Source organism: Lygodium microphyllum, chromosome 20, assembly GCF_053477565.2.
Source record: "Lygodium microphyllum isolate KBCC chromosome 20, Lygodium_microphyllum_v1.1.10, whole genome shotgun sequence".
NCBI lineage: Eukaryota > Viridiplantae > Streptophyta > Polypodiopsida > Schizaeales > Lygodiaceae > Lygodium > Lygodium microphyllum.
The window spans coordinates 92,108,083-92,117,868 of NC_141154.1; positions in this window are offsets into that span (position 1 = coordinate 92,108,083).

A 9,786-nucleotide genomic window follows, 5' to 3' on the forward strand; every position below is an offset into this window, starting at 1 on the left:
TTCCATCTTTCCAAAAGACGAGCTTCTGTGCTTCAGTCTCAGGGAAGGCAGAACATTCCCTCTTGTCATGTTGTTGGCTATCGCACCAAATATAGTGCCTCTTAAAGCCTTCTCTCATGGGTCTTTGAGTTGATGATTGTCCTCGTTCTTCAACTTTGACATCTAGCTTCTCCACCTTGGAACTAATTTCTATAAGATTCATGTGAAGGTCACACATGCTTTTATTGAGTTCATCCATTACATCATTTTTAGAAGCAACAGAAGAAGAAAGAGTTGGTTGATTAGTCAAAGGAATAGGGGATTTTGAAGGTGGAACAAGCTCCATCAATGGAGTTTTTCAAGTTGAATTAGAGACCAATCTTATTCACATCTGCTCTCTTCAAGAAATCATGTTAAGTACATCAGTAGTTTCTCTCCATGCAGTCTTGACTCTTGATTTGGAGATAACATCTTCTAGGTGATTAGCAAGCTTTTCTTGCAGAATGGGATCTGTAGTCTTAAGGAATAATTCAATCTTCTGAAACTTTTCTTCGTCATAAGGCTAGAGTCTTCTAAGAAGAATTCTTCACGTAGGGCTTTTTTTAATGCAGCCTAATCTGCATCTTGCTAAAAAAGACCATGGATTCTCTCTTGAAGACCATGCTTGGCTAGTCTGGCAAAATAGCGACTCCATGCTTATTGTGGCACACCAAAGAATAGTAGTTTTTCAACATACAAGCAAATTAAAATAGAGACATTTTGACCATTAAATTGTTTTAATTTCCACCCAACTTCCTCTAGCGCCTTGACAGTTATGGAATAATCTTCTCTTCGTCTTGCCTTTGTTGTTGTTGTTGTAACATTTGAATTTGTTGTTGCTAAGTCCGCAATAGTATGCGTACCAATTGTCGTAGAGTATCTCTTGAAGAATCCCCCATCTTGGATTTCTCTTTCACTGACCTTCACATCGGGCTCACCAATGTTGTAGCGTGTAGGGTTGAAGGTCACATCACGGGTTTGGAAAGAGAAGAATGTATGGGGGTTCAAGAGCTTAGACTCCAGAGATGGTAGATAAAAGAGAAGGGGTTTGAAAAAATTGAAGACGTAGAAGAATACTAAAAATAATAATTAGAAAATGTAGAAGAATACTAACATAGATGAAGCTTGTCAGTTTCTTTCAGCATTATGAGAAGATATAACTCTAATAGACAAAAACATGTACAGAATAATACCTTCCTCTATGCTGCTCAGATCGCCAATCTGATACTTCCATTGGCTCCAAAAGGGGGGGTTAAATACCAAGACACTTGGCCAAAAGATCACTCCTTTTTCATTTCCCACTTTGAAGTATTGTTCACTGCCTGAAAACAGCGATCGCGCGTTGTGCGATTTCACTAATCTCTCTTTTTATATAAAATCCTTTCAAATTGGCTGAAAGCTACATGCTTTCTTTTACATATCATCCTAATCTGGAAGTTTTCTATAGTTTTATGGATTTTTTACAAGAGATAATATCTAGAATATAAAAAATTGGCTAAAAACTTGTCCAGAAAAAATCTAATATTTTGAACCATGGACACTAACACTAATGCCTAGGTTGTCCTCTCTGTATCTATCAACAGAGGGTGAGACAGAGGGTGGACTGAGTGTGAATGGTGTTTCTTCAATCAATTACCGAGAGGTGAGGATTGAGGGACGTTACGACCTTTGGAGTCAGGTACATTCCCATTTCCCTATTCACCCACAGGCTGGATTTCTGCCATCAGCACAGGACAAACCACTCTGTTCTATACACTGCACTACAAGGCTCCCTTGCCTTTCTCCTTGCACCTATGCCAGAGGGGTTGGACGCACTGATGCACATCAATTGTGCACCCTGGCATACTCCCTCTGCACCATTCCTTTGTTTATTTCTAAACCAGGTGTGAGCTATGGGTTTCATCTTGATTTCCTCGAGTGATATTAGTCATGGGACAAGTGCGTACTCTTTCAATCCATTTGAGTGATTGTGAGTTGAGTGCAATATCCTTCGCTATCGATGAATTTCTAGTGATTCCTTTAACCAACTACCTCCCTGGGTGCTACCGCTTGGTCCTTGCCACGAAGGATGAAGAATCTGTGCTATGAAGACACCTTGTTACCTCCTGCAGCCAATGACAATACCAGACGCAACCTCAATAGTTGACATTCATTCTCGGCAATATGGGCCATGTTTTTCTAACCCTACACCTTCTATTTCTCAATACTAGTCATGTCTTTAGTGTGGGGATGTTTGTGATTCATTTGATGTGAGGTACCAAATCCTTGAAGTTTGGTTTATCCAAATCCTATTGAGGTCTTAAGTGTGGGGACGCGTCCGTGCACGTTCATCTTGTATATCCCCATGCATACACCCTATTCTAATCATGCATCTATGTTGTGATTTCATTTTACCTTGATGAGGTCCTTTCCTCACCCTTACGTTCTATTTCACCCTGTCCTCAGAGTTGTTCCTTGACTGTTTGCCCTTATTCTTGGTTTTGCGCTTTTTTCATATGAACACACCTTACGTTCACCGAAAACTCAATCCAACCTTACATCCCTATTTGTCCCTTTGAACTGCCTATTTTTCCTTTTTACCAACCCCTATTCTGACAAACAATCCTCAAGTTTTTAATTTTTGAAGTAATTCCCGTAAATTGAACAGTTTTCCATGTGAACACATCATTATTGCTTCGAAAACCTGATCTGATGAGTCAGGCCTATCCTACCTCTTCTCCCTGACATTTTCCCTTTTTATGCCGTGTTATTTCGATGCACGATTCATCCGTTATTAATTTGTGCGGATTTTCGGACCTTTTTCGTGCTTATTTTTTACATTTTTCCATGTGAACCTGCTCTATTTTCAACGGAATTCCAGTTTGATTTGACAACCGTGTCCTGCCACCTTTCCCCCACTTTTTCCTTTTTCCTCTCCGCTTTTTTGACTGTCGAATTTTTAGTTATTAGTTTTTTTGAGCGTTTTTAAATGCATTTTTCGTGTTTTTTCTACGTGAACTCATCCTAATTTCCCCTAAACTAAGTTTTGATGTATCACTCCTCTGCATTCCTTTTTTTCGGCCATTTTTCCTTTTTCCTGCCTATTATTTTGACGCACGGTTTTTCCCGTATTAATTTTGGAGTCCATTTTCGCGCCCATTTTTGGGGTTTTTCCCATGTGAGCACGTCCTTTCTCGATCAAAACTGTGTTTTCTCATGATAGCTTTGTCGGACACATTGTTCTGCACACTTTTCCTTTTTTTCACACTTCGTTCCGATGCGCGGATTTTTCGATATTAATGCCCGTATGTGTTTTCGAGTTTGTTTTTTCGTTTTTCCCATGTGAACACCCTAATTTTGTCCCGGAACCAATGTTGCATGTTTTGATTATTTTCCCCTCGTCTCCCAACTCATTTTTCCTTTTTATGGATTTTTGATTTGACAAACGGTTTGGATTTTATTAATTTTTATTCCTTTTTCCCGTGTGACCGTGTTTCTCGTGTCGCGCGTGAACGCGCATGTTGTTGGTTTTATGCGCCTGGGGATGCCCCCGTGGCGTCTGTGGTTCCATTGCCGGCCCTGCCCCGTTTGATCCTATCATTGCAAAAAAAAATTTCGCCCACCCGCGCATGCATGCGGGACGGGGGTGCATTCTTTTGCACACCCATATTCAATTTCTTTTTAGTATTAAAAAAACCAACTTTAAAAAAAAAGAAATCAAACACACAACAAACCAAATACACAAAACAAAAACATATATATTTTTAAAAAAAACCAAACACACAAAACAAAACACAAAAATAATACTAATAATAATCATAATCAATAATTTTGAGAAAAAAAATACTCCTACAACCCACCAGCAACACCTATATTGACAAGCACAACTAAATTTTAATGAAATACACATTTAATGCTTATTATTTATTTACACAAAAAAAACCTAAAAAACTAACACACTAAAACTAAAAAACCAAAAACTTTATTTTATTTTTTTTAAAAACAACAAACTTTAAAAAAAACAAACAGAATCCAACCGCTTACCTTTCCAACGCCCGTGCTCCTCGTCTTCCTTTGTAGGCGTCTTCTTCTCCCTTACCTTCTCCCCCGCTCTCTTCTCTTTCTCTCTCCTCCCCTTCCTCTCCCTCGACCTCTCCTCCACCGTGCAAACCGTCGTCGTGGCCCGCGCCTGCCCTCCCCATTTGCTCCATCTCCTCTCCCTCTCGTGGCCTTGCCCACTGGCGGCTTCCCTCGCTCTCCTCCTCGGCCAACCCTCGCACCTCCCTCCTCCCGACGGCCCGAAGCACCCCTCCCGCCGACCCGCAACGCTCCACCTCCGCCACCTACTCCCCCTCCACTAACTACGCCTCCTCTCACTCCTCCTACTCCCCCTCCACCACCGTCCGTCGTCGCCACCACCTCATCCATGTGCCCCTCCTCCCCTATCACCTCCTCCTCCTCCCCTTCCTCCACCTCCTCCTCCTCCCCACCACCTCCACCTACTCCGCCTCCTCCTCCTCCAACCCACCTCCTCCCACCCTCTAACCCACCCTAGGTTAGCACCTAACCTAAGATTTAGTTAACACTAACCTAATTGTGATTAATCACTAACCTAGCTTTAGTTAACCCTAACTTAACTTAAGTCAAAACTAACCTAACTAGGGTTAGGTTAACCCTAACCTAACTGTAGTTAATCCACTAACCTACCTCAGGTTAGTTCCACCCCCACTAACTAACCCTACGTTAGTCTCACCTGGGTTAGTTTATACTAACCTAGACTAACTTAACTAACCTAGACTAACCCCAGACTACCCTAATTGACCTAATTAACCTAGACTAACTTAGACTAACCTAATCAACCTTCACTAACCTAACTTGACTTAGCCTAACTTACCTGACTTAACTAGACTAACTTGACTTAGTTGACTTAACTTGACCCTACTTACCTGATTTACATAATTTAATTGATCTAGTTAGTTTAAAAATGCATTTCAACTCAAAAAAATTTCAAAAAAATTCTAAAAATTCCCCTAGATTTTTGCAAATTTTTAGAAAATTTTTCACGTGGAAATTTCAACCAACAAACTTCCAAAAAATTCAAAATTTGAAAATTCATTCAAAATTACTTTAAAAATGCATAAATTTCATTTAAATTAGTAAAAAATATAAATTAAAATCAAAAAAATTATAAAAATTTCCATCCACCTCCCCTGACCTTTTTTCACTCATTTTTCACTTCAAAATATTTTCATACAAGGCACCAATCTTCTTTGAAAAAAAGAAAAAAAGAAAAAAACAAAGAATAAAAATAACATACTTATTTTCATACCATAACTTGTGGATATTTCCTAAATGGCTGAAATTTCATTTTATTTTTCCTTCATCACATATCCATGTGCTATATATCTTGATTTCATTATTATTATTATTAAAAACAAATAAAAAAACAAACACCCACTTAATTGCTAAAATGAACTATTTATTCACCCACATTTTCTAAGCGCATTTGCACCAGCTGTCACGAAGAAGCACGCGCTGGCAAAAAAGCGCTTCATATCACTATTAATTTTTAATTAAGGAATTTGCATTTAGAGACCTAGTCTAGGAATCGTAGTCCAGGTTGCGCTAAAGCACCGGTTCACCTTAATAAATTGTAATTAAAATTTTAAGAAGGAACCACCATTTTTTTATTAAGGTTTATAACCTAATAAAATGTCACGCATTGTTAATAATTTCTTAAAATGAATCCTTCATTAAACTAAACCCACTTCGTGGGATGGGCGCGTAAAAGTCTTTTAGTTGACACTGATGGTCAAGGTTATGGTCAAGTCCTGAGGTATATTTTTATGGTAGTCCGATTTGTCTATGTGTTACGATTACGGGTACGGCGTGTAGTTCTTTCTCTCTTTCTTGATACGGGGATTTGGGTGTCTGATTATTGCATCGCATGAAGCTTTCGGTCGCATATGTGTAGCGGTCGTGCCGAAATTTTTCTAGGCTGTGTATTGTCTAGGGTGGTAACTGGGTTAGTTACATCTATGTCTGTATGAGTGTCTTTCTTTTGGATTGATTCCTTTTTTATAGCCCTTAGGTTGTTTTGCAGGCATTCTTTGTGACTGTCTATGTTGTGGTGTGTGTGTTTACCATCTGAATGGCGCCTCACACTCCTCCCCCTATCCAGTATATCCCACTGGTTAGTAGGGATTACTCTTCCCTACTCACTTTTGAGCCTCTCACGAAGGTAGGACTCGCGATTGTCGTGGCTGCCTCATTCTCCTTGATTCCAGAAGATCCATCGATGTGTGATGAGTTTCTTGCCTCATACAGCAAGAAGACGGGACTGGTCCATGGTACTTCCATGACACTGACCCGAGGGTTAGGGAAAGCTTTGTCTCTTCCCTACAAAGGAGAGCCCTTTGTTACAGCTCGCCAGCTATTCTCTAACGATGAGATTTTGAAGCTGTTACAGAAACAGACCAAGGAAATTGTGGATGTTAAGAAAGTGATCAACACTTCAGGACTCTCCTTTTCCATGATCACTGATCCTGTGTGGAAGTTGGTCTGCCAGTTTCTCCAAGACAGGTTTATGCCTGCCAAGACACCATCCCATTACTTGACCAAAGAGCTCTTTACAGCTTCAAGGATGGTGTTAAACAGAGTGGCTATTGATTGGAGCACTTACCTACTCACAAAGATGGATCAACATTTCGTTAAAGTAACCAGGGGCAATGTCACAAATGTCACCTATGGATCCTACTTATGTGCTTTCTTGACCTATTCAGTTTTAAAGAAGGGTGTGCCTCTATCTCCTCCATCTGATCTAGTGCCTCCCCTTCCACCTTCAGAAGAGTCGAAACCAATTGATATAGAGGATTTGGATTCTCCTTCTCCCCTAGTCATACAGCGAAAATGCTTGAAGCGGGTGGCAGATAAAGCTCCTTCAGTTCTTCCTTCAGTTGCAATTCCTGCTACATCTGGTAGTGACCTCCCTGCTTATCTCACATGTAACAACCTGTTCAGAGCACATAGAGAGGGTTGGGAGATGCCATTCCATTCCTATGTAAATGCATCCAGATTTCAATTGATCTGTCAGTGTGACAGCCTGTGTTCAACAGTTGTATGCTTCCTTTTATGAAGAACTGATGCAGTTCAAAGACCAGTTGCATAAAGCAACATCCGAGTTAGCCTCTGATAAAGACACACTAGCAGATCTGTTTAAGCAGATGGAGCAACAAACCCACATAATTGAGACCCAAAAAGAAGAGATATCTTCTTTGAAGATTCAGTTAATAGAAGCTCAATCAGAGGTCACTAGAATTTCAGAGGAGAAGGAGAGGATGTCCAAAGAAGCACAAGAGTTTCAAACTCTTTTAGATGTAAAACTCTCAGCCTTACAGACTGCTAATGACACAATGGAATCACAAGCTTCCCAAATCAAGCAGTTGCAAGACCAATTGGCACAGTCACGGTCTGTTCCTCCAAGCCCTAATGTTCCATTGATCCCTTCTCTCTCACAACAGGACTTGGCAGCTCTCCAGAGACAAGCTACCTTGTGTCCTTTATTCCAAGATAAAGTGGAAAGATTGCAATCCTCCAGGATGGATTTGCTATGGTCTACATTTGAGCATTTCCAAGAATATGTTCCTCTAGACCATTCTTTCTTTGTCCACTATCAATTGTAGAAGATGGGCTTGGTCTCCTGAATTAGTGACAGAAGTGGTCCGTATGGTGTTTGAAGATTCTATCACGACGGATACCATGTTGCCGTCATATATGTATCTACGGGGAGATCTGTTGATTCCAGATGAAGTAGATATGGCCTGGTATATGGGAGACTTGGTTTTACAAGATATTTTATATGTCAACTATTTGGAGTTGTGAATAGATGACATGTTCCAGAGTTACTCCTCAAAAGTGGCTACTTGCCCTAATAATTCCTGGCACTCAATGATTGATTTTGTGGTCCTGAATCAATGACAAAACATAGCTTCTACCTATGTATAGAGTACTAACCAAATGAGGTGGATCTCTTAACTCACCTTTCCAAAAATAATCCATTTGATTCAACCTTTTTTAATCCCTATCAGAGAAGATCTATCTTAGGTCCCTCTGTTCCTAGCCTACTGTACTACCAACAAATGGCTCACCGTTATGATACCTATCTTTCCCTCTATCAAACCAATTCCACAGCAATCTTACCCCTTCTTTTCCAACCTCAAATTCCAATATTTACATATTTCTCTTTTATCGAAGATAGAGTATTTTTCCCTTTTCCACCATGCCCTTCTCCATCCATCCATGTACCTTCTACCTTTCCTATTTATAAATTAACACCCTTCCTAATAACTGATTCCCTAAAATTTTCAGCCACTCCTTCTTCAACATATTCCTCCTTTTATGATTTTGCCTACCCATCTCTTCATCTACTTTTACTTATTCCACTTCCATCTCCTGCCACTTCTATCTCTCAACCCCCTCAATTGGTTAGTGAATATGAAGGGTTTGATCAATAGATTCCAAGAAGAAGAGGATGGAGCTCGATTGATTCTCTTACAGGACCTCAGATAAACTGGCCAATAATTCTAGGAGATTGGACAACTGCCAGTCAAGCATACCAGAACTACCTTCATTTTGCTCATCAATATTCACAGTCTCTAGATCCTTCGGTGAGATTGACAACTCATTTTGCTTGATATCTAGCATACATGCATAGGCATTCCCATAATGATCAAAAGGCCATTCCAAAACTTTGTATGAATGTCAATGTGAACATTGACTCCCACCAGTTGGATGTCCAATATTTTCATGCCCTATGTCTCCCTAGCAAATACCTTGTATTGCTAGAGAGGATGTGCTGCTTGCAGTTCTTTCAAAATCCTCCAAAGACATTTGTAGATGAATCATTCTCCATGGATCACTTTTGAAACTACCAAGCCTTCAAAAGGGATCATTTTCATTGATGCCTTTGCAATGTATTTTGGATGATTCTTAATTATATATATCTCTTTTTGGAGGTGTCTTTCAGATGGTTGTGTTAGTGTTTGTATGCGTTGTATTAATTGTATATCACGAGTTCATGCTGATTGAGAATAATTTGTTCGAGAGCTCTTTTCAACCGATTGATGGTGGATGGAAAACCTATGGTGGCAAGCTGAAGAGAACCTCTTATATCCTTTACAAATTTGTTATGGTTTTTTCAAAAATGATTAATCATATGAGTTATTGAATAATGGAATTTTTCATTTAGTAGTTTTTCTATCAGATGCAAGTGATAAGTTGGGGTCGTGGGTTAGCAAGATTATTGAAGATCCGATAGAAGATAAAATTGAGCTCTTTAATGAACTTATATTCTTCTTTTCCTTAGGTCACGAGGACGCTTCCTTTCTAAGTGTGGGGATATGTTGAGAGTGGAAAAAGATTGAATTTTTGAATGATTTTTGTTGTTTTTTAGGACTGAATGATTGATTTTTTATGGATTTAGAGTGATGTATGGTTGTTAATGGAAGTATTTGAGAGTGTTTTGGATGATATTGATTATGTTTTGGAAGTTCATGATGATTCTCAGTGGAGATATGAGGTTATGTGATGTTCTGATAGCTTTTGATTGGTTCTGTATACCTTCTGTATAGCTTCTGTTTTGTTATGATTGTCTTCTGTATGAAGCATGGATTGATGATTGATGAAGATTGAGATCTTTTGGAAGCCTATTGAATAGTTTTTGATAGTTTCGAAAGGTTTGAGTATGATTTATGAGGTTCTGATGACCTTCTGTAGACCCTCTGTCTCTCC